The sequence below is a fragment of the Schistocerca americana genome, chromosome 2 (genome assembly GCF_021461395.2).
Source record: "Schistocerca americana isolate TAMUIC-IGC-003095 chromosome 2, iqSchAmer2.1, whole genome shotgun sequence".
Taxonomy (NCBI): domain Eukaryota; kingdom Metazoa; phylum Arthropoda; class Insecta; order Orthoptera; family Acrididae; genus Schistocerca; species Schistocerca americana.
Genome location: NC_060120.1, coordinates 1,009,610,241 through 1,009,637,359, shown reverse-complemented (window position 1 = coordinate 1,009,637,359; position 27,119 = coordinate 1,009,610,241).

Genomic DNA, 27,119 nt, shown 5'->3' with positions numbered 1-27,119 from the left:
GGATTGGGGAGAAGAGAAGTTTGTGGCACAACTTGACTAGAAGAAGGGATCGGTTGGTAGGACATGTTCTGAGGCATCAAGGGATCACCAATTTAGCATTGGAGGGCAGCGTGGAGGGTGAAAATCGTAGAGGGAGATCAAGAGATGAATACACCAAGCAGATTCAGAATGATGTAGGTTGCAGTAAGTACTGGGAGATGAAGAAGCTTGCACAGGATAGAGTAGCGTGGAGAGCTGCATCAAACCAGTCTCAGGACTGAAGACAGCGACAACAACAACATTTGAACCTATGTCGTCGTTCGCATCTGTATATTATTATTATTTACAAATATAGAGAGACCTAAGTATCTATATTTGTGATTAATTAACCCTGTAGTGAATGGATAAAGCACTTCGTGTTTCGTGTGTGTAAAACTATGCATTCCTCTATATTAATAGCAGTTTGTTAGCCTTCACATCAGTGCTTATTTTGGCGGAAAAGAATGCAGTGTTTCCTTTTCCAAAGGAAGGAAGTGTGCAAGATGCTTATATTACCGAATCACCAGTTTAATAAGTCATGGTTGCGTAAAGGTACTCAAAATATATACAGAAGAATGGAAATACTGATAGAAGCTGACCTCTGGGAATATTAATTCACGTTCTGTGGAAATGTACGATCAAGCGAAGCAGTACTGCCACTAACATCAATTCTAGAGGATAGGTTGGTGAAAGGCAGACTTACATTTGTAGTATTTGAAGGTTAAAGAATGTTTTTCCTAATGTTGACTGGAATACTGCTCTTGAAATTCTAAGGTAGGAAGAAGGGCAGGGTTGCTTATAACTTGTACAGAAACCACTATAATTTTAAAAAAACGTAAATCCCGATGTTGCTCGATCTGCACACGTCGCAGACAGTAAAGGAAAACAAGGAGAAATTTGGAAAGAGAACTAATGTTCATCGGAAAGAAATAAATACTTCGAGGTTTGCCGTTGACGCGGTAATTCCATTATAGATAGCTAAGAACTGGGAAGGGCACTTGACTGCACTGACAAAGCAGAAACAATCTGAAAATATTTTAACAGTGTTAAAGGGTAGCTTGTGGAGAAGAATATTTGTTAAGAAAAAAATTAGATACGTTGCTCCGTTTCCGGGTTAATTGGAACGGAAGTTAGTCAGTCAGGTCATGTCACTCCAAAATTCAATCGGTCCGCCAGATACAGTTACTGTTAGGTGTTATCATATCGTAGATGGTATTCCACGACTCTGCTCAGCCTTTGGCTTTGGTTCGATCCCTACAACCGTCCGAATTCCAATTTTTTTTTCACTCTGTTGTTCAGTTTTAGGAAACCAAACGAAGCACATGTTCGGCAGCACCGTTTGTGGTGGATCGCTTCAATTTGTGTGCACAATGACTTTACTGGCTAACTTCAGTGCTTATTAAATCGGAAACGCTGAGACCCGCCGAATTTTTTTCTCAAAAGTTATTTCTCAGCGGAATCTACATTATAACGCCCTCAGAAGCTTCTCAGACTGTTTCTGACCACCCTGTATAATGTCTTTCAAAGGTATAAGACAAACATCAACAAAAGCAACAGAACCATAATGGAACACGGTCGAATAATATCAGATAATACTGACAGAATTAGATCGGGAAATAACGTACTAAATATGGTCGTTGAGTTTTGCTATTTTGACAGCGATATGAAGATGGACGAGGCAGAGAGTATTTGAAATGCAAAATGGCTATAGGAAGGAAACGAATGAGCGGTTACATGGCGACGTGTACTGGTAAAATTCTCTCTAGCTTCCAGCGCGTCAAATAATTTAAAACCGACGATCTTTCGGCCATATAGCCGTTGGCCATTATCAATTGATGGCTGTCTTTCCTTTCGGTTGCTGCTTTCGTCCTAATTTAGCCGCACTGCTTTCTGTGACGTCACTGGTGCTCTCTCAAGAACCACTTAATCCTTTCGATGACCTCATTCCAAACCGTGCATAGTTGCGTGCCGCGGTCTTTATTGAAAGTGTCGTCACAAAAGTTTATTTCCATCGCCTCTTTTATTGCGCTGTCCCAGAAACTATTAGTCCATGTCTCATCATATCCAATGAGACGTCCATTTTCTAGGGGATACACTGCTCCACTGATTTCTCGGGGCACCGAAGAAGAAAGCAACTCTCGTGTCCTAGACAACGCTGTCCAGTAGTATATACAGTCAATCCGACATAAAACTGGCAACACCTTCAGGTTATTATATATACTCCTAAAGTCCTGAGGGTTACATCGTCTTTCAAAGGCCTAATATGTTGTCGAATTATTGCTGCAGCTCTGAACACCGTATCGATTTTGTGCCTATTTAGATGCTCGCTAATTTCTTCAGTTAATGAGCCACAGAACGCAAAAAAAGAAGCTTCTTCGTATCTTCTTCCGGACACTTTTACTTACGTGTTTACAGAAATATGGCTTGCGAAATCTGGCGGTCGTTGTAGCCGTTTTCCTTGAATATTTTATCAACAAGAAGACTGTTTCTGAAGGAGATAAATTTCATAACAGCGGACATAAATGTTAGGAATTCTTTTCTGAATATATGTTTTTAGAGAGTGACATAATACGGAATTGAAACATGCATGACAAGAACGTAAGAGAAGAAGAGATTAGAAACTTTTGAAATGAGGTGTTACAGAAGAATGCTAAAGATTAGTTGGATGAACTGAATAACTGCTGAAGATGTTATCAAACTGTACTGGATAGAAAAGAAATTTTTCGGAACCGTTTGACTAAAAGAAGGGTACAGTTGGCAGGACACATCCCCAGGGATCAAGATGTAGTCTCTTTGGACAGTATTAATTGAAAAGGCAGACTAGGGTTTGAGGACAGTAAGCAGTTCAAATGATGAAGTTATCGTTATTGAAGCAGAGATAAAGATGCTTGCACAGAACAGTCTAGTGTGAAGAACTGCATCGAATAAGACGTAGCATTAAAGTCTGCAACAAGAGTATTTCCTCATAGATACCTGCAACACCGTTGAAAAGCCCGTGGGCGCGAGATCAGTAGAGGTTACGCCTCTGTTCCGACAAGCCAGTACCACTCAGGGGAGCTTACAACAGGCTGCGCGTGTCCTCTACGCTGTGGCGCTGCGCCAGGACGGCGAATCGCTGGTCAGGGATATCGACCTGCCCATACCTGCCGATACCTGCCTCGCGGACGATAAATAGCTCCCTACAGGGCCGGCAGCAGACTCCGGCCTGTGTACCGCGGGCTTATCTGAATTAACTGCAGGCGCGCGAGCTGCATCCCGTGGCGAGCGTGCTTGCGAGAACAAAGCTGCAGCCTCCCGCAACTGAAGGTACAGGTACAGAGGAATTCTTAGAAGGAGTTGGAACACTGGTACCTAAGGCCATACGATTTCCTGTCAACATGACTCCGTCTTCGGTGAATTCCGTCTCACGTTCTTGAAGCAGCCATTCTGCCAAAACAAATACTGCTCGTATTCCACACGACGGCCTGCGTGGACGAGATGCGATGGTTTGTTTCTCGTTTCAAATAAAACGATTTTTAAACCCGATCTTTACGTTCGCATCCACTAGAATGCGACCAGATCAGTGCAGAGCGATATTTGTTTTACCAATTTGTTCAGGAACAGTAAAACACTAAGAAAACTAGTACTCCAGGCGAACCGATAAAGAAATCAAGACCCTGAGCTGTAGACAGGCGCTGATATACATCAACGGGGACAGTTTAAAATGTGTGCCCCGACCGGGACTCGAGCCCGGGATCTCCTACTTACATGGCAGACGCTCTATCCATTTTTCTTTTTCCAATCTCATTTTGTTCTCTTTCGTTTGTGGCATTTGCTCGGGCGGACGTCGTAAGATACCCGTTAAAGTCCGTCGTTGATCGGTAAACTTATTTTTTTTTTATTACAGAGGGCAGCTAATACTCGGACCGAACACGCTGAGCTACCGTGCCAGCCCCACCTGAGCCACCGAGGGCATAGAGGATAGCGCGACTTCAAGAATTTATACCTTGCACGCTCCCCGTGAGGCCCACATTCCCAACTTAATATCCATATACTACATTCGTAGTGCCCCTGCCCATTACACTCATTACTCGCGGTAGACAACGAGTCCTGTAAGAGTCCAGGCAATGCGTGTGCATCCAGCACAGAAGAAGAAGGTCAATGACCAGTTAACCTTAACTATATGGAAATGGTATTTGTTCTTTCGGATATGTCCGAACTCTTACGGGACTCGGTAAGATTGTCTGCCGCCAGTAATAAGTGTATGGGCAGGGGCAGTACGAATGTAGTGTGTTGACATTAAGTTGGGAATGTGGGTCTCACGGGGAGCGTGCAAGGGATAAACCCCTGCAATCGCACTACCCTCTGTGCTCTCGGTGGCTCAGATAGCGTGGGCCATGTAAGCAGGAGATCCCAGGTTCGAGTCCTGGTCGGGGCCCACATTTTCAACTGTCCCCGTTGATGTATATCAACACCTGCCGACAGCTTAGGATCTTGATTTCATTATCATTTCATTCTAAGAGAGCTGCATGGTCACCGATGATATCTGTTCTTCCGGACATGTCCAAAACATCAGATATCATCCTCATACAGTTCTCCTGGAGCGACTGGGCAGTGCTTCTCCTTGGCGGTAGAAGTCAGCATGGGCCAGAGCGGTGTAGTCGCTTCTGGAGTACTCGTTAATACTCGAGCTTTACTGTCCCTGTTAATACAAATCGCAGTAGATTGATCAGGGGTCGCTCTGTCGAATCGTCATATAAATTTATACTTTAAAAATCAGTTTCATTGTAATGGGACGAAACCGACGCTTTCCATCAACGCTGGGCATTGCATGAAACATATTACGAGCAGCGTTTGTTTGGGTTGACTCCCGCTACACGCCGGAGAAAGGAAATTGCAAATATCCGCCGACACACCAGAGAAAATGCGCCTGACTACTCATTTGAGAGTCACTCTGAATAATTGCTGGCGGATACCACCTCCTGAAAATATATTATTTTTGACATTATTGTCTAGAGTATATCGAGGTGTAGGATCAGCCGCCTAATTCGAAATACTTTTCTTGTGTGGTACACAGTGGAACCTGTGAAGATAGCGCTATTAATAGAAATACGGTTACAACAATGGAAACCACTGCATTACAGATACAGCTCATGTGGTCAGTAATTAAAAGAGTGCCATGGTGATCTCACCACTGGCAAAAGATTCCGGATTGGTACCCCATGCACATCTCCGGCTAGCTACTTGCAATTTGGAGGTGACCATAAGAAAAGATACAATAACAATCGGAAGGGTAACATTTTACGAGTCACGAAGTGGAATGTCAAAAGTTTGAGCGTTGTAGGGAAGCTAGGAAATCTGGAAACTGGAATGCGTAGGCTCAGTCTAGCTATTTTTGTGAACTGGAAATTCTGTTTTGCGATATCACATAGCGAATTACCAACGAGATCATCCCACGCTGGGAGCCGATAAATTAAGTGACATCAACAATTAAATGAAATCAAACGCAAAGGTTATGAGGTTAAGGAGTTAGTGTATGAATGTAACAGTTTGCTTAGATGATTAAAACATGGAAGAATAGTATTCATTTCACTGCCGTATACACAAATGAAAATAAAGTAACAAATCTCAGAGCCAATTTGACTGGCTGTGGACATGACTAAGTTATTAAGGGGCAGAAAGGTGGCGGATGAATGATCTCACCATTATTTGTTATCATTCGTCATGTAGCGATGTCGGCGGCAGGAGCTGCGTCGATACGGCGAGTCGGCTGCTCTGCTCGGCGTCCACGGGATTGCGACGAGGCCCAGGTGCGATTTCCGCGTTGTTTTCACGTTGTCGGTTTGCGTGGCTAACGCTGCGATCTCACGATTTCGGAAGGCGGATGTTGGCGATTGATGGAAGAGCCCCCATGTCAGCTTGTTTCCGCGTTCACTCAGCGACTATCCACTTCACTCCTCACCCGCCTCTCACCTTAACGTTTCCCCGAAATTTTCTCCTCTCTCAACGTTGTCACTGGTGGACTGAAATTCCAATGCCCCCTGTTGGCTGATCGCTATTTCATTGCCACGTCTCTCTGCCGTGTGGAAACTTCCTGTTTTGCATGGTGTGGTGTGTGACTCGAGAATTGGCGTCTTTCTCACAATTTTTTACAGCGTTGGTGGCATTGTCTTTCGATATTCTTGCTCATTCCGAAGTTGTTGTAAGGGCAGCCACACCACACCACACCACACTTCTTTGTAACCGCTATCTCTGTGTGAGGCCTGGACAGACTTATGTATGCGCTTCGCCTCAGAGTCTGTTGGTGTCCGTGATTTATGAGGGACGTCCTCACGGTTCAGAAGACTGATTTCTTGCACACGCTTCCCTGTGCGAATTCTTCGAGATTTTGCGTAGGCTGCTCCCCGTGCCTAAGGGGAGAACCATACATTCTTGCTTACTAAGGCGGGTAAAGCGACGGCTGCCAGGTCAGATGAATTCTCATGCTTTTGCAGGTGCATTGTTAACATTTCATCCTAATAACTGCAGAGGCTCATCAGCTTCATATTGTTCACCAAGGTCTTCCCAACGTGTCTTCACTTAAGCAAGGGGAGAGCATACTCCTCTCTCACCACTATGTTGTTGCAGAATGGCTCCAAGTCGCATCTCGGATGCTCGCCGCATGGGATGCGAGAAGCTTTCTATTGTGTTGGCAGAAGAGCCACCACCGTGGTACGAGTGGAGGCAGAAATTCACGCGTTTTAGCTCACGCAGGCTGGCGTGAGGAGGGAAGAACCACACCGACGGGAGGCCCGGAACATGACAAGGAATGAGAACTCAGAAAGCGGACGCAACTAGTTTGACACTCAATCCATCAATGATGAACGTCGCTCTTGACGGCAGACGATTCACAACATTATCTGTTCAGAATACATTCATAGTAACTGAATATGGGGCCCTGCCAGGTCGCAGCAAATGACGCAGCTGAAGGCCATGCCAAACTGTCGTCCCTGCAAATGAGAGCATATGCAGACAGTGAACCACCGCCAGCAAAGTCGGCTGTCCAACTGGGGCGAGTGCTAGGGAGTCTCTCGCGTTCACCTTTACCTCAGCTCGCTCCCAAAGGAGGTTACCCCCGGTTCGGTATACCACTCCCGTTTTGCCGAACTTCGTTCGAAGTTCATTAATATGACCTTCATTTATACAGATGGCTCTAAGACCAATGACGGGGTCGGGTGTTCTTTTATTGTCGGGGCACAAAGTTTCAAATACCGGCTCCATGGCCATTGTTCGGTCTTCACAGCTGAGCTCTTTGCCCTCTACTAGGCTGTTCTTTACATCTGCCGCCACCGACATTCTGCTTATGTCATCTGCTCCGATTCCCTGAGCGCCATCCAGAGCCTCAGTGATCCGTATCCGGTTCACCCTTTCGTGCACCGGATCCAACGCTCTCTTCAGCAGCTGGTGGACGACGGTTCTCCGGTTAGCTTTATGTGGGTTCCTGGCCTTGTCGGTATCCCTGGGAACGAAGCTGCAGATGCCGCGGCCAAGGCTGCGGTCCTCCAGCCTCGGACAGTTTCTTGTTGTGTCCATTCATCAGATTGTAGCAGGGTCATTTGTCGGCGCATTTTATCGCTATGGCATGCCGATTGGGCTGCACTTACGGACAACAAGCTTCGGGCCTTGAAACCTCTTCCCGCGGCTTGGACGTCCTCCTCATGCCCTTCTCGGCGGGAGGAGGTAGTTTTGACCCGGTTACGGATTGGACACTGCCGGTTGAACCATCGCCATCTGTTGACGGCTGCGCCGGCGCCGTTATGCCCATGTGGGCAATTGCTGACGGTCCGCCACATTTTAACGTCCTGTCCGGATTTTACTACACTGCGTCTTGATCTTGACCTGCCATGTACTCTCGATGCCATTTTAGCGGATGACCCGGGAGCAGCTGCTCGCGTTCTTCGTTTTATCAACTTGACAAACCTGTCTAAGGACATTTGATTATGCGTTTTTTTAATCCTATGCCTGTCAATCTTTTATCGTGTTTTCCCTTTTAGTTGCTGTTTTAAACTTGTGCCTCGCGGTGCATTCCTAACGTAGTCTGGGCGCTAATGACCATTGAAGTCGTGCGCCCTAAAACCACAAAAAAAAAATCTCTAGATTATACCTGCCATGTGGCGGCGCTCGGTCTGCAATCACATAGTGGTGACACGCGGGTCCGACGTATACTAACGGGCCGCGGCCGATTTAAAGGCTACCATCTAGCAAGTGTGGTGTCTGGCGGTGACACCACACTTTCTCCTAGACCGCTGGTGGTGTGAGTCGGCAAAGGCGGCCCCGGCGGAAATATCACACAGCTCCTTGTCATGACTACGAACCTTTTGATACTGAAGCTTGAGAGTCATATCACAGTCGCCCATTTATGTTAGCCCGGCCCGTCGCAAAAATAATTTCAGCTCTCTAGTTCTAACACCAGCACTTCAATCACTAATGTGGGATTTTGCAGGGAAATTAAATTTTGAGCTGTGCCCTAGCGTGTCAAGCCCAGACGAATATTTACACTGGTAGTTGCTATTGATAAAGAGACACAAGGCATGCACTAACAAACGTAAGTCACCACCAAGAAACAATGCATGAGGAACACAAATCTCGTTGATTGTGCTGATAACTTACTAGACACAGAAAATAATATTGTTACCTCCTTTTCTGCCACAGAAACTACAGTCATTATGTATCATGTACAAAGCACCGAGGCCCTGCGGCGTATCTGCGTGGTCTTGGAGGTCTTGTCACGGTCCGGGCGGCTCCCCGCGTCGGAGGTTCGAGTCCTGCCTCGGGCACGGGTGTGTGTGTGTGTGTGTTGTCCCTAGCGTAAGTTAGGTAAGTTAGATTAGGTAGCGCGTAAACGTAGGGACCGATGATTTCGGCAGTTTGGTCCCATTAGGCCTTAGCACAAATTTCCAACTTTCCACTGATCACCTATCCTATGGAGGCCTCTTTCTTATTTACTAGGTTGTCTAGTGTCAGCAGTGCCAGCCACGTGAACAGACTCGAATGTCAACAAAAATAATCATACGCATTCCTCGCTTTGTATACTCGGAGGTCTTAAGCCTCCCTTAACGTATAAAGTCCAAAATAATCTTGTTCACTAAATTTAAAGGTGTCAGCTATGTAAGCCATGTAGACGAACTTGACTATGAACAATATAAAACCAAATCGCGTGTGTAACTAACTTTGTACACACTAGCGATTTTAAGCTGCCCTTAAATCCTAACATGAAAAATAAATGTTACATGTTTCACTCCACCTTTCATTCACTAGTTGTAAGGGGTTCCTTTCAATAAAATGATGATGAGGGACCCTAGGCGGAGACCCAACCTGTTAATTAAAACTGCCCCTTCACTAATTTTGATTAATATTTAATAACTAAATAGTGTTCAGGGAACTGATCACTACTAAACAAACAAGGATAGCATTGAACACATTTATTGGACAACATTCTTCCTAACATCAAACTGAACAATTACATACATTTATGAGTGATAAATTAAGCTAGTAATTGAAATGGCCCTTAAATTCCAAAATTAACTCTTAAGGTCGGATAACGCATCTATACTTGTTATTTTCTACTCTCTCCCCTTGTCAGACGGCATAAAATACGTCAGACAAATATACTGCAATTAACAAATTCTCAATAAGAGCGTGGCTGGAAAACTGAGTTCTGGTAATCACAGGCGTCCGTAATATCGGATTAAATGCCGAAACTGAGCATCACGTTATCAAATGCAGCAACGTGGACAGGTCAGCAAGCTGCCGATGGCGTCTGCGTCGTAGAGGATCCTCAATTGCAACAAAATGAATTTATTTTCGCGAACGGGCTTCCTGTTCGTAAACTCCTATTCAAAAGCTAATTCTGCTTTCTTTCCAATCGTCTCGCACTCGCTAAGACGGGACTCACCAGCCCAAAGGCGGAATCCAGTAACGTCTTTAATAAAGTGTGGCTCAAGGAAATTACTCTGCTCCTGTCTGCTTTCTGTGAGACACTATTCCCAACCTTAATTGGCGGAATCAGCCTGCCTCTAAGAGTAAAACACGACAGTTCCCCTAACTGAATACTAGTTTCAGTTGCAGCTGGCAGACTTATTGAAAGTCCCGCACAGCACGCTGAAAAGAATTTACTCTCCTACAGCAGAGCCGAAAGGACGACGTCCGCTCGCTACAGGAGCTAAGACGCTTCTCTTTGATAACAGCTCCAAAAGCTTCCTTCTGCAAAAATCAGCACCCCACGCTATTTTCGAGCTGCCCAATCCCGTGGCTCTAGACCAGCACAGTTCGCTCCCACTGTTATTTCCTGGCTTCTTCCAGCCCAATAAAACATTCCGCGCCTTACTGCGCCTAGAATGTTCTGGAACAAACTGAAACTCCGTTCAAAATTGAACCCACCAATCGTGTCTCTCTGTTCGCCCTCGTGCGGGAAAATGTCATCGCACTAGCTTAACCGCGTTTCTTAGAAAGCCCCGGAAAACGTTAAGATTCGTGGGAACGCTCCCTTAGGCGCCAGCTCGTCTCGACATAGTGGCGTCGGCGTAACGCCCAGCGTCAACGGGGCTCCGTCCCTCGAAGGCCTGCCTGTGTTGTCCGCGCAATGGGTGCCTACCTGCTACGGCGGCGCGTCTCCCCCAGTGGGACGCTTTCGCATGCCGACTCGTAATGGTCGGTTGTAAACTTCCGCACCCCTCTGCCCTGCCTTTGAGCAGTGCCGCTCGTCCGCTTCAGCCAAACTGCGTGAAAATATCACCTGAACCCCGACTTCATGCAACATGCGAATTTCTTAAAGTTAATACGCGTCTTATGCTGTCTGATACTCCCTATATTAATTTCAATAGGCTGGGTGCCTGATAAATAACATAATAACCGATATCTAACTCGTCTTTGCAACAATTATTATATTACAGTAAGGCACAAAATATTGCTACCTTACATAGTTTGCGAAAATGAAATGTATTCTCTACCAAAGGCAAGGTAGCTCTGATGTGTATGTGAACGCTGAAAGACAAATCGCACAAAATATTGGTGTGTGTTTGGTTTTCACCGTTCTTGCTAGTGTCATTACATTGAATACTTCGCATACGACAAAACAGGGATCCATCAAACTCTACTAATATGAACTGTATACAACAAAGAAACAAAAACTTATGGGAACATGGCAAAGCGCGTGCGTGGGCTGTGTGGTAATACCGCGCTACGGGAAGTGTCATGCTGCAGAACGCGGGCGGTTCCTCTTACCAGTGCGACGGCACTTTGGAACCCATGCCCGCATTCATGCTATCGTCGTATCACGTCTCCACAATCACACCAGATATACTACAGCCCAGACCCACACAAAAATGGCTCTCTAAGCAAAATAAACGTGTGATTCTGCCCACTCGTCTCTTATGGGGTACCTAGGAAGCTGTTTTCTCTGATCGCTAGACAACATACAAGCAAATCATATTAACGGAGTTTATTACAGTAATTGAATTGGCAGTACTTAACTTTGCGTTTAAAACAAGCTGTCGCAAGTAATTGGCGACATGCGAACAACTGATGTCCTTTGGGAGATACAACTTCTATGCAAGCTAATTACACAAGTTCATAAGTCACAATTCTTCTAGTGAGGGCCGGCCGTGGTGGATGTGCGGTTCTAGGCGCTACAGTCTGGAACCGCGCGACTGCTACGGTCGCAGGTTCGAATCCTGCCTCGGGCATGGATGTGTGTGATGTCCTTAGGTTAGTTAGGTTTAAGTAGTTCTAAGTTGTAGGGGACTGATGCACTCAGATGATGAGTCGCATGGTGCTCAGAGCCATTTGAACCATCTTCTAGTGAGGTTCTTCTAGTGCGCCTCTTTTAGTCCTCTTTTCTAGTGCTGCTTCAGTCGCGGTGTCATCCTAGTTAGCGCATTATTGGCTGACGTCTTCTCACAGCCCCCTCCGCTGTGTCGTTCTTGATCTTCGTACCAGCCGGCCGCTGTGACCGAACAGTTCTAGGAGTTTCAGTCCGGAGCCGCGCTGCTGCTACGGTCGCAGTTCTAAGTCTAGGGGACTGATGACCTCAGATGTTACGTCCCATAGTCCTTACAGCCATTTCAACAATTTTGATCTTCGTGCCGGCGATTATCGTTACGCTGGAACATTCCTAGTCCCCCCCCCAACCCAAACTGACGAGTCGTCGTCGTGTAGGGAGCGCGAGAACAGCAAGGGAGGCAGGAGTGTGGACGCAGTGCTGGACCGGAAATTGTAGCTGCAGTGGAATGGCGCTGAGCACTATGCGACTTAACTTCTGAGGTCATCAGTCGCCTAGAACTTAGAACTAATTAAACCTGACTAACCTAAGGACATCACACACGTCCATGCCCGAGGCAGGATTCGAACCTGCGACCGTAGCGGACGCTCGGTTCCAGACTGTAGCGCCTAGAACCGCACGGCCACTCCGGCCGGCTAGCTGCAGTGGACGTCAAGCTTCCATCCGGCCTCCGCTCTGGCGGAAACGTCCTCCAGAAAACGACCAGAAGGGTACGCGTCCACAACCTGTTGCCATGAACCAGATGAAGAAGGTGGCAACTGATGCGGTGTGGGCGGGTGCAGCTCCACCGCTAGGACGAAAGGAGGTAGAGGAGGCGAAGGCTCCATCTCCATGGAGTCTTCTCGCGGTGTCGTGACGATCGTGATGATACCCTCCGGCTGCTGCTGTCATCACATAGTCCTCGCGACCCGTGAATCTGGGGGAAGAGACACTGAAAGATCATCGTGCACACGATGGAGGCGAAGTTGATTTTGATCTAGGCCGCTAAGCCATCTGGACCTGAAAGAAGATTCATACAAGTGCCAAGTCGACGAGCGATCTCGCCTCGCGCCCACCGTCTGCTGCCACTAGAATCCCTGTAAAAGGCAATATCACGCGGCGCGAAGCGATACTTAGGGCCTTACTTCGTCGCCGGATGCTGAGTAGGGCGGAGCAGGTGGAGCTGTGTCCGATGACGGCGTTTTACTGTGCATGGGTGCACTAGTGAGAGGCTGTATGCCATTGCGTCCACAGAATGTTTCAAATTCATTTGGCGTGAACAACGGGCTGTTGTCTGACACTGTGACTTCAGGTAAACCTTCAAGACAAAAACTAGAGAACAACACCTTAATTGTGCTACGTGACGCTGTCAAGTTCATTGGCACAGAAAAAGGAAACTTGCTATACGAGTCAAATACAAGTAACCAGCAAGTTCCCGCAAAGTCTATATGCACACGTTGCCATGGCGAGATTGCGACTTAGCCCAAGCAGAGAATTTTTGTGGTGGAGCGGACTGATTTTCCGCACATGCGTGGTGCTGTGACGTCATCTGTTCTATCTGGGCCTCCACACCGTTCGAAGTACAGTGTCGACGTGCTAACTGTTCCTACGAACAATCCCCCAGTGGCCTAGGTGAAGTAACTAAAACACTTACTTTTGCAAATCTTTCGGGATCAGCACACGTAACTGTCCACTGTCATTTTGAACAAGAATCACACCTTTCTGTCCAGTGAATCTATGCCGACATGCAAAGTATTGGCACACTACAGAGTTCTTTATGCTGTGCCAAGATGTGCGAATGTATGTTAGCAAAATTTTCAAATCTGAATCAGATTCCGTAGCCAGTACAATTCTCCTATAGTTCAGCTGAAAAGATTGAAGTAATTCAGTATCCTGAACACCTATGTGACAAAAAGATGCAGCAGAAGCGTCAAAGTCTGTCCCAGGGCCAATCGGAAGGCGTGTAAGTGCTCCCTTATTACCACGTTGAGCTGTCGGAAGATACTCAATCTAATACTGGTATTGAGACAACAGAAAAGCCCATCTTTGCAATATTTGGGCAGTTCGTACAGGAACAGGCTTCGTCTGCTGAAACAAGGACTGCAAAGGCTTGCGATCCATCACTCAGTTGAAATTTCTGCCGTACAAATAGTGGTGGAATGTGGTGACACCATACACAGTAGCCAAAGCCTCTTTCTCAATTTGTAAATAGTTACCCTCAGCTTTCGACACCACTTTTGAAGCAAAAGTGATAGGCCTATCTTTATCACCAATTCCGTGCAAAAGCACTGAATTGATTCCGAAAGAGCAGACGTCAACTTGCAATACAACTGGTTTGTCAGGATTAGAGTGAACTAAGCATTGATCACTGAGAAACGTATCTTTAAGTTTTTGAGAAGCTACTTGGCACTTACCTGTCCAAACAAAGGGGAGATTCTTGCGACGCAAGCGATAGAATGGAGTCGCAATTTGGGCAACATTCGGTATAAACCGTATATAATATTTCATTTTCCCTAAGACTGAGTGCAATTCTGTAACATTGCGAGGAACTGGCAAATCTCGTATGGCTAAGAAATGCGACCGAGGGGCATGTACACCTTGACTGTTTATGACATGATCAAGATACTGCAACTCAGATTTAAAATAATCACACTTGTCCAGTCTACACATTGGTCCGGCATCAGATAACACGTAAAACAAAGAACGGAAATTTGTAATACGTTCTTCAGGTGTACCTGCTACTACAATATTGGTCAAATAATTTGAACCATTTGGCATTTTTGCAGTCAGCTGTTCCAAATACCTTCGAAGAAAGGCGGGTGCGGAAGCACTGCCGAAAGGCAGAAGGCAAATATTTAAGAAATCCCAAATGAGTGTTCACTACACACACTTTTTGAGAGTCTTCATCAAGAGGTATTTGAAGATACGCGTCGTGCAAATCTATTTTTGAAAATTAGTGTCCAGCGCCTAATTTGTTCATGAGATCCTCTTGGCGTCTTAATAGATAAGTATAAATCACAGTTTGTGGGCTGACCGCAGACTTAATTTCAACACAGAGGTGGATGCGAAATGAAAATTTTCTGAGAAAAGCCAGTGGACTTTGTAACGGAACATATTAAAGGCTGAACATATTAAAGGCTTTACTGTACCGAAATATGCGAAACCCTCCAAATTCAACCAGTTTAACGAGTATTTATGATTATAGAAAAGTCATTGTGTATGTTAACAATGATTGCATAACATGTCTCCATAAACAGTCAACCCATTAAATTATACTGAATAACTGACCCACACAAAATTTAATATCACTTGATCACTGATACAGCAAATGTCATCACGTAAAAACACTGAGTCCATCATAAATAATTAATATGAAGTACGAAAAATAGTGGCCAACTTAGGTATTTTGGATCTCCTTAAATAAAAATCACCCAGTGAAACCTATTTGTTCACTAGGAGCGTTTTTACTCAGTATTCAAGTAATCAATCCTATTTTAGACGAAAACCAATGTAATTCTTAATAATTCATGTTATTTACTTATTTATGCAAATTAGAAAAGTCAATGGACAAACTTCTAAAAAACGGCCTTTTTGTAACAAAGAATTATTCTGTCAAGTCAACAAATCTGTCTGTCATTTTAATAACACGTTAAATTATGTCACTCGATGCAAATTCATAACTTTTCTGCACAAATTATGATAACAGATGTACATGTGACTTATAAACTATATCTCTTTTTAGTAGTTCCTTGACAATGTTATAAATACAAGCAGCAAGAAGGGTCGGGGGGCAGTCGGAATGTCACTTTGGTAAAGTGTGTTTGTGTGTTATTGTTTGAGGTGGATAAACAATGCAAAGAAAATGTAAAGGAAGTACTACTTTGTGTTGTGTCATGGTCTTTGGTGGACAGTGGAATTAAGATGGCCACCAGAGTAATAAATATTTGAAGTTTACATATTTGTTGGTTTCGTTCGTTCTTTATCATCAAAAGCATATAAAAAACACGGGACCTCATGTTTTTACCCTAGACAACCAGATTTAGAGCCAGCATCAGCATCAAGACACAGCAGCGATCCAGCAAGCAGCAGCGATTACTACAATGCATTTTAATGGCGCCAACCTAACATCAAGAGCTAACAACCTCCGTAAATTGGAGTGAAATATTGCGATTGTAGCAATTAGCAATATCTACGACTAGGCGATCATTACAACTTGCCCACTCACTAGTTTGCATAGGCGCAGTAGCTCCACTATCTTGCAATTCTTTAAGTTCAGCTGCGACTTCGTCCCGTAATGCAATAGGAATAGTGCTGACCCGGAAAAAATTTGGTTGATCATTGCCTTTCAGAGTAATATGTGCAACAAAATTGTTAACCTTGCCTAAACCTTCAGAAAAGAGTTCCGGGAATTCTTTCAGCAGGCTAACTGCACTGTCTTTTGCGTTGAATGCAGACACTGATAACACGTTGTCTTGAATGTTAAAGCCAAATTAATCCAAAGAATCAAGACCAAATATTTTCTCACATTCACGTGATTGTAGCACCACAAAAGTCATTGTCCGCATATGCGAGCAATACACGGCAGGCAATGTACATTTCCCGATAATGTGAATGTCTTTTCTGTTATAAGCCGACAGTTGCGTGCGAGTTTTAGACAGGCGTGGGGAGCCTAACAGTTCCTATGTGTGACGTTTTAGGAATGTGACAGAGGCACCCACGTCCAACCAAAATTTCATACGTTTCTCACAAATAAGTAAATGAACAAAGTGGCGTATCACTGAAGAAACTGCTTGTGTGCCAGTTTTGTGAATGTCTGTTTCAGAATTTGAATATACTGCGTTAATGTCATGGGACCTGTGACTAGATTTTTGCGAGTGGGTCCAATTCTTATGTTTGTTCTGTTGCAAACATTCAGACTGCATATGTCCTTTCCTACCACAAGCGTGACACTTAGCTTGTCTGGTAGGGCAGTCTTAGCGTTTGTGCCGTGGATAGCACCGAGGGCAAAACTTATCTTCGTTCGCCCCTGTAGCTACTTGTTTAGTTAACTACTTACGTGGCATGGAGCGTTGTTTACTCGGGGTGGCTAGTGCAAATTGCCGCTAAATGGGCTGGTCAAAGCAAGGGACTCAACCCAACAAATAGCTGGCAGCTGAAATTTATCCGCTGACAGGGCACCTGAATCGGACTGATCTAGTATTCGCAGTAACTGCTGAAATGAGGGATAGGACTGTTTCAAAATCTGTTCTCTTAGTTTGACATCAGGTAGAGTGTACACGATCGAATCACACAACATAAAATATGAATATAAAGGTCCACAAGCACATATGAATTTGCATTTCCTTGTCATAACCTGCAAATCTGTTACCCACTCGCAATGAGTTGGTTCTCACCGGTTTCTGCAGTTGAGGTCATCGGTCCCTAGACTTACATACTACTTAAACTAAATCTATCTTATGCCAAGGACAACACACCCATCTCAGTGCCCGAGGGTGGACTCGAAACTCTATTGAGAAGGACCACAGAAACTTTGACATGACACCTCTGGCCGCACGGTCACTCTCCTCGGCAATAGTTATTAGTGAAGCTACAGCTTGTCCATAATAAAGTTTACTCGGAGTGGCGTTACGAAACACCTTCAGAGTTAATCGGAACACTGCACTTCCTACTGTAGAAAAAAGATAGGGAAGTTTCACAGTACCTGGTACGTTTTCTGCAAGTATTTGTGCTTCAAATTGCTGTAAACACTCGAGCCGTTTCTCTTCTTGTTCACGAAACTAGTGAAAAGGCGATGTAGCAGTAGGTGTTGCTGTATATGGTGCTTGTTACATTGGGTGCACAGCATAGGCCAGTAGCTGCTGCACCGTGTTGAGCAAGCTAGATATTTGCTGCATCTGTAACTGAAACATCTGCCGTAGCTGTGTTGCATCTAACGCTTGCGGCTGTGGCGCCCGAGCACAGGGCGGGCTAGGTGAGGGGGGGGGGGGGTCATGTTGGAAGATAAAAATGCTAGAAACAGACAAGGTAAGGAAGAAAGAGAAGTACAAAAGCTGAGAGGTGGCATGAGCCGTCTCTCATATTTCTATCTAACTCTGAGTAATTCGATTTTCCTCTCTAATTGCATGTGGTGAAAAGTTGCTACTCCTCCACAGATGGACTTCCCACGCAGCGTCTCTCGCCACCCGGGTGGACCGGTGACAGGCAGGTTCTGCTGGTCTTGAAAAGGTTAAGCCGACAGGTGTGAGGGAGTCGAGTGGATGCTTTCCAGACGCCGACATTGTCATAAAAGCGGGACCGACACCCCCTGTAGGAGAGGCTGGGCTAGAGATTCCGTTACTTCGCAGAAACTTAGTGAAAACACTTTCTGGTGGGCTACCAGCGAGGCGTGGGAATGACTTGTGTTCCCAGGCAGTCTTGGCGGGCAAATTCCCGCGTTTTCTGTAAATCGTAACTGTGATTGGATTGCTCAGGGCATAGCTCAGTGACGTAGCAAAATCGGCGCAGAAATTGACGCCAAGAATCTCCATTGGTGGAATGGTAGTGCTTCGGCAATAGAGTGGAATATTTCCGCCTGTTTTCGAGTTGCTGATTGGAACGTTTAACCACGGCCACTGTCATTGTGGCGGGAATGTTCAGTGTTCGGCTTGTACGGGTGCTCTTGAGAGAGTCGGCTCTCGCGTTTTGTTCGGAGTAGGTTACAAAACTGAGCTCTCGCTGCTCTGGACAGTCTCCCTTCCGTTGGCTGTCTAATATACTTTTATTTGATTGTAACTGTTTAACAAAGTTGCTGAAGTCTCAACTTCAACGTAACTTTCCGAGTACAGTTGGCAATTGAGCGTTCTGCGTACAAGCGGCCTATGTTGTCTGTCTTGGGCAGTTTTGGCTTAAGTTGACTGTATCGGAGTTACTGTGTGACTTCGCTTGTTAAAATCAATCACTGTACCGTCAGTGATTGTATGGCGTATTTGTGTTGCTAGGAAGTCTTCAGTTTGGAACAACCAGAACAGGAGAATTTGTTTTGGGCTATACTCACGACATTATCATCACCATGACGGGACGTCGAAGCAACCAGCCATCGCCTCCGGTATGCCAGATCGTGTCCTTGCAGTTAAGAAGACAGCTTGGTAATGTACGTCCACAGCACCGGCAAAGCAGGAAATTTTGCTAGGTGATAATCAGAGCTCAGCAGAGGGCGCCTGTTTGTCTTTTCTAACTTTGTTCATTCTTGGGTGTTCATTGCCTGAGTTATCACTACTGCAGCAGCTATTAATGTTGGGTTGGCTGGGTGTTTCTCTTAAGATTTGAGTTGCAAAGAATTGGCTCCACATACCACTTGGTCATAAATATCACAATCTAGTTTATGGACAACTTCACCTTCACAGCGTTTATTTGAGTATCCAATTTGATGTATTGTAAATGTTTCGTGTGTTTTGTTTATTATTTTGAGTTTAGTCATAATAAATCAAATTGTTATTTTGGACGGAACATTCATTCTGTTAATCGGTAAAGCAACCCTTTCATTTCTCACTAGGTTAATGAAACATTCCTTAATTTCTATCCAATTATATTATTGCAGGTGCCAAACTATTTTCTACTCCACTTGCAGGGTCGATTACAGTCAGTTCGCGTTTCTTCTTAATCCATGTGAGACAGCAAAAGTAGGAGTTAGAAAAGGGGGGGCTTAGAGCACCATTTCTATATGAAGATTCGAGAAGAATTTAGTGTTAAATACACTGCTAGCGCCGGCACCTCGCAAAGCAAAGAAAATTTGTGCAACGCCCACCTGAAAACACTGATTAGCAAAAGAGACTGTTTAAGGAAGTAAACGCCCCTGCAAAGGGAAGACAAGAGAGAGTTTAGGTGCCAGCAAAACAAAATAATTCCGCGGGCGCCAGGCACTGGGTTCGTCTGATACCTTGTCGGCAATGTGTGATCCTGCCCACTCGTCTCTTATAGGGTGCCTAGGAAGCTGTTTTCTGGGATAGCTTGGAAACATACAAGCAATTCATATAAATGGAGTTTATTACAGTAACTGTATTGACAACACTTAACTTTGTATTTACAATGAATTGGCGCAAGCAGTTAGCTACATGCAAATGGTTCAAAAATGGTTCTAATGGCTCTGAGCACTATGGGACTTAACATCTGAGGTCATCAGTCCCCTAGAACTTAGAACTACTTAAACCTAACTAATCTAGGCACATCACACACATCCATGCCCGAGGCAGGATTCGAACCTGCGACCGTAGCAGTCACACGGTTCCGGACTGAAGCGCCTAGAACCGCACGACCACCGCGGCCGGCTACATGCAAATAATCAATGTCCTTCGATAAATACAATTTCAATGCAAGCTAATCACACGAGTTGGTAAGTCACGTCTCTTCTAGTGCGGCTCTTCAAGTGCGACTCTCCTAGTCAGCGCACTAGTGGCTGACGTCGTCTCACAGCCATTTCTGCTGTATCGTTCTTGATCTCCGTTCCGGCGCTTATCGTTACGCCAGAACAACAAATACGTAGTATTTATTAGAACAGAAAATCTATTCGCACAATACAAGGTACTATTGCTGTCATCTACAACTTTCTACAACTACACCGCCGTACGCTACTCTACTGAGCCACATTATGCTCTCAGGCTGTGGGCGCTGATAGGCTACCCCAACCACACGCTCTCCGTCATAAACAGAATAAGCTTTCAGTGTTGTCCGCAGAGTCCCCTGCTTCTGGGTGAGATATCAGCTTTTCTCATCAGTTAGATCCATGGAAACACCTGCGATCCTCTGAAAACCGTCTGATTCTTGGACATTTTTCGACCGTGGACACAACAACATTGTCTTTCACTACTGGCGAGTGGGCGCATACTATACTAGCACTTATGTGGCACACCTCATAGTGCTCCTCAGCTACTTTGCAGTCGCCTTCGGATTCTACACTCCACATCCGTTTCCCTGTTGCTGTGGGAGCTTCACCTTCAAAATTCTTCATTGTCTCGTTGTGCTTTTCGTCAGACCATTTGACTGTGGTCTCTCTCCGCATATTATCATGTTCCCTTTGGAGTGTATCTTCCGTACTCGCATGGATTGCTTGGAGTGTCACGGGAGCGTAGTCATTAACGGCCTCTAACCCGTGACTAATCGAATCATGTCCTTCAGCGTTGCTTTTGTCGACTGTGTACATGGAATTCTTATCACGACTTGCGGGCGGCCAACACCTGTTCTCTGTAACAAATCCGTTTTGGCTCCCGTCGCCCACCTGTGAAAATCTTCTCCTCTTCCTTACATTTTACTAAATTAATTGTGCCCTTAGACATTTCTGCACCTCATAATAATGGATGTATGAATAAACTGACAACTGTTTTAGTGGTCCAATCCACGATCACCGCTCTACTCGAGAGTAAATCATTACTCATTAAAAAAGCCGCGCAAGGTAGCCGAGCTGTCTGAGGCGTCTTGTCATTGTCTTCGCGGCTTCTCCCTTCGGAAGTTCGAATCCCCCCTCGGGCATGGGTGTGTGTATCGTCCTTAGCGAAAGTTAGTCGTAAGCTAGTTTATGTTAAATTAAGTAGCGTGTAAGCTTAGGGACCGATGATCTCAGCAGTTTGGTCCCATAAGGCCTTACCATAAATTTCTTTTGTTACAAAATCGAGTGACTACCTACAGATGAGAGCTGCATTCACCTGGAAGCCACGTCTATGGTCTCTTGGCGACACCAAGATCAATTTCTCCAGCTCTTTTTTTTTTTTTTGCTTAAAAATAAGGGGTTACTGAGATTCCGTTTACGGGTAACTCAGCTAATTTATTACCCGTTTCCACTAGTTTTGCGTAGAAAAACGTCGAAAGTTCTGTCACTTCCGATCCAGACAAACTCTCGTATTAATTACTTCCACTGTTATCTCAACAAGGGGTCACCGATTGTCGGCTTTCCCTGCGCTTGTGATTGCCAGTACCACACATTGCGTCTATAATATCCCTTCTCTACCGCGGCGTCCCCTCTACGATATCTAATTGTCTTTGGTAATCCACTTGTGCGTTCTTATGCACCTCTGCCTGAATTAGGGCCACAGGTGGTCAACCTCCATTACCATCGCGGCCTCATTACGCGACGCTTGCATGCAATCCACGTGGCGTCGGTGGTCTGCCATTTCGTTCCTGCCCTACTGTCCCTGGTGTAGACCATGGCGTCTCTCTCTCTCTCTCTCTCTCTCTCTCTCTCTCTTTCTCTCTCCCATTTCCGTCTTCTCTCCTTCGTTGTGCCAATATTGTCTGTCATTGCACTGCACACCGCTTGTGGCCCCCTGTTTTCCGTCCTCATTGCGTTATCGTATGCCGTCCTTTGTTTCTCCTGCGCTTCATTATCGTCCAAGGACCTTAAAATATCGAGGAACTGGTCTCTCGACATAGCCCCGACGGGTGCACGTTGCACCTGACCAGAAAAATGTGAACCCATCTCGTTACACCGCTCCTCATCTCTCATTTTGTCGTCGAAATATTCCTCCGGAGCGACAAAGCGAGCATCGTACGTTGCCATGGACTGGCGTGACCGTGGCACATGCTGTTCACTATATATGCTCACATTTGCACTTGCCTGTGCGACCAGGTTTCAGTACGTTGGCAGAAACCAAGCGTAAAAATACTTGTAACTACTGATCGCGCAAATTGTTACGTCAAACCAGGCAGCAACCTCCTGCTGGAGTGTATGCCTTGTAACGAGAAAAGCATTACATTCCGCCACTGTTTTCGTATGCAGATATGCGTCTAAATTCTTTAGGTTTGACTTCGGGTGGTTACGACGCGTTCGAATAAACTTAGGCAGTGGAATTTCCATCCAGAGCATCGGGAATGTGGCTTGCATATTCGTTGGCGTGACCTGCGCTACAAGGACGTTAACTTGTCGCATTGCAGCCACTTCTTGCTCGAGAGCTGACACTTTTTGTGTTTCCTTGGATGATTCACTTTCCTCATCTAACTCATTTAAGCCCACATAGAGGTCAGTCATTGTCGCGTTTACCCACATTTCTAAGTTACCGACCTTCGTAGCACACTCATTTCTAATTGCGTCCAGGCTATTAGTGACTCTCATCTGTCTCTTTTTATTTCCAACTCGTGCCTAACTTCAGCGACCTGCTCATCGAGTTTTTGACTGCAAAGCTTTAGCTTGGGTTCCAGCCTTTCAAATTGTGTGTTATTCTCCTCACGCATGGTGGTTAACTGCGATGTGTGGTTTCCTAACATCGCGAGAATTTGCTTGTGTTTCCTTGCTCTATTTCATACGCTCGTTTGCAACACATCCAGCACACACACACACACACACACACACACACACACACACACACACACTACCCGTGTTCCTGACATCATGCTCAAAGATATTAATATATGCTAATAAAGGGATGGGAAATTAATTTCTCCTGAGTATCGGAAAATTTAGAACTTGTCGCACTAGTAAAACGGTGAGAATGAAAGCAAATCGAAGCCCCGCGCTAGTCGCCAGAAATATTGTGAAACTCAAGAAATTCTCTGTTGTGATATCACATAGCAAATTATCAATGACATCATCCCACACTGGGAGCCAACAATTAATTCACTTCAATAGTTAAATGAAATCAAATACAAAAGATTATGAGATTAAGTGGTCGATGTATTAGTGGAACAGATTATTCAGATAATTAAAACGTGAAAGAAAGGTATTTGTTTCAGTGCTGTTTGTTGTTGTTGTGGTCTTCAGTCCTGAGGCTGGTTTGATGCAGCTCTCCATGCTACTCTATCCTGTGCAAGCCTCTTCATCTCCCAGTACCTACTGCAGCCTACATCCTTCGGAATCTGCTTAGTGTATTCATCTCTTGGTCTCCCTCTACGATTTTTACCCTCCACGATGCCCTCCAATACTAAATTGGTGATCCCTCGATATCTCAGAACATGTCCTACCAACCGATCCCTTCTTCTAGTCAAGTTGTGCCACAAACTCCTCTTCTCCCCAATCCTATTCAATACCTCCTCATTAGTTATGTGAGCTACCCATCTAATCTTCAGCATTCTTCTGTAGCACCACATTTCGAAAGCTTCTATTATTTTCTTGCCTAAACTATTTATCGTCCACGTCTCACTTCCATACATGGCTACACTCCATACAAATACTTTCAGAAACGACTTCCTGACATTTAAATCTATACTCGATGTTAACAAACGTTTCTTCTTCAGAAACGCTTCCCTTGCCATTGCCAGTCTACATTTTATATCCTCTCTACTTCGACCATAATCAGATATTTTGCTCCCCAAATCGCAAAACTCCTTTACTACTATAAGTGTCTCATTTCCTAATCTAATTCCCTCAGCATCACCCGACTTAATTCGACTACATTCCATTATCCTCGATTTGCTTTTGTTGATGTTCATTTTATACCCTCCTTTCAGGACGCTGTCCATTCCGTTTACACAAATCAAAACGAAATTACATATCTCAGAGTCGATTTGACTGGGTGTGAACAGAACTGAGTTATTAAGGGGAAGAAGAGGGAGACGAATCATGTCACCATTATTCGTAATCATTCGTTATGTTTAGTGCTGTTGGCATTAGGCGCTGCGTCGGTACATCGCGTCACCTCGGAACTGTGCAGCGTGAGTCCGTTGCCCTCATCAGCAGTCGCGGCTTTGCGGCTGCGCTCAGATACGATCTCCGCGTTGTCTACCCCTTGTCGGTTTGTGGGGCCAAAGCTGCGATCTGACGATGTTGGAAAGCGGGTGATGGCGATGGATCGAAGAGCCTCATGTCCTCTGGTTTCCGCTCTGTGTCACCGATTTTTCTCTTCCCTTTTCAACGATCCCTCGAAATTTTCGCCGCCCGTAGTGTTGTCATTGGCGGACTAAAATTTGCATTACGTCCCAATGGCTGAATGCCGTTTCATGGCCACGCCTCTCTGCGCGGAAATTTCCTTGCATTGGCTGGTGTGTGGCTCGAGAATTGGTATCCTTCTCAGTACTTTCCCCAGGGTTCGTGACACTTTCTTTCGATGTTTTTCTGCATTCCAATCGTGTTGTGAGGGCTGCACAAACTCACATACGTGTTTTGTCTCACAGACTGCTGGTGTCTGTGGTTTGTAAGGAACATTCTTATTGTCCAAGAAAGCTCATTTAATGAAGCTGATTTCTTTCATATGCCTCCCTGTGCAAACTCTTCACGCTTCGTTTACGCTCCTGGCAGTACTTTACGGGTGCTGGAATTGTCGACACGGTCTTGTTCCCCAAGGCAGGTGAAGCGACTTCTGCCGGGCCAGGAGAATTCACATGATTCACATGCTTTCGCGTGTGCATTGTTGGTGTTCCATCCTAATGGCTGCTGGAATCCATCAGCTTTTGACGCAGTTCTCATTGTCAGCCAGGCTCTTCGCAACGTATCCATTCTTAAGCGAGATCAGGGCATCCACCCGTATACCCGACATGTTGTTATCGTATGTCTCCGGTGTCCGTGTCTCGGGCGCTCGCCACATGAGATCCGGCCGGCTTTCTCCTAGGCCTCTGGTGGTGCGTGTCGGAGAAGGTGGCCCCAGCGGAGGTATCACACTGTAGAGGGGGTCAGTGAAGAGAAATGAAAGGATAACAAGGATTTCTTGCCCCAAAAATATTGGGTAAGTTAAGCAGCAACAGGAAACGGTAGAATTGGAGCAGGATACGTTAAGAATAGGGAGGTAAGGCAGAGAGTGAGTTACTGTGAACAGTTGAGTGATATGGTTGTTCTCATCTGGATCGACAGCAAACTAACACCAACAACAATAGTTCAGGTACACATATCCAAACGGCAAATAGAAGATGAATATATAGCGAAAGTGTACAGGAATGCTGAATGGGTATTTCAATACGCGGAGGGAGGGAAAATATAGTAGTCATGGCAGAATGAAACGCAGAGGGGATGGATAAAATTCGATCACAATTTCTAAAATCAATAGGAAAAATGGAACCCAAACGACTATTCAAGAATAGAAGCTATGAAGCTGGTGACATAGTTTTAGATTTTTGGAAGAAACATAATCAACGAATTTCCGAAGACAGCAAAACTTGTAAGTGTGTGAACTATAGCAAACCAGCTACACAGGTCATGTAGTATATCAGCCGTTTTCTCCTGCAGCTTACTCTTTCTTTTTTTTTTATCAAACTTCCCAACATTTTGTACCAATTTACATTGGCAAAAAATATATAACGCTGTAGCTGCTGCTCCGACAGTAAATGTCACAAAACATCACTGTGGGAAACGTCAGTAGAAATGAAATGAAATGCATGTGTGCCGTATTGTCATCGGCAGCGCTTTTTCAGGGAGTTCGACCGCCTGATGCAAGTTTCTTTTATGTGGCGCCGTTTCGGTGGCTTGTGTGTCGATGCCGATGAAATGATGATGAGGCCAACACAACACTGTCCTCCCCGAACGGAGAAAATTTACGACCAGGCCCCGGAATGAACACGGACCCTTCGCACGGCATTCAGGCACGCTAACCACTCAACTACGGAGACAGACGTCCGCAGAGACAGGAAAAGTAGCCACCCTACAGGCAGATGTCGATAGTCTCCGTTCGCAGCTCCACACATACAAGGGGGAGGGTTAGGGGAACACGGCACGTCCACAGGAGAGAGGGAATTTCAAACTCTCTTGCATGACGCACCGCTCGATTCAAATGTCGATACACGAACTTGCTCTATGTTCTGAAACGCGTAGAAGGAGCTAGACAGACCCTCAACAAGTGAATAGTCCATGTTTTCGCGATCACCAAACCTTCAGTGGAAGATACCATATACAATGATTTCATCAGTTTTGACGGACTAGCTTTTCGTCTGGGGCTTCGGTCGATCACTCAGATGTCACATTTATTTCACAAAATATATATATATATATATATATATATATATATATATATATATATATATATATATATATATATATATGTCAGACGTAGTTCGTCTGTACCTGAATCAAATCTCGCCCATCCCTTTGGTAAATCCTGAAGAAATATGTATTTCTGCCTGGGAAAGAAGCAACAAAATGTCGTGGACAGTGATTTTTGGTGTGAAAATGTAACAAACACGTTTCATATTCATCATGGTGCAATTATTTTACCTCATTTTTACCTCGGTTTCGCACCTCCCTTTTTCGCCCCCACCCCTACGGAAATTAGGTGCTTTGTAATACACCGCCCGTCACTTATCTGGTTTTGGTGTGTGTTCACCCCAGGTAATTGACTAACAGATCAACAGAGAGTGCAAAACTGCTGCAATGTCGGATAATGCAAAGAAAGTAATAAGACCCTGTGACTCCTGACTGAACTGCAGTGTTGACATTAATTGA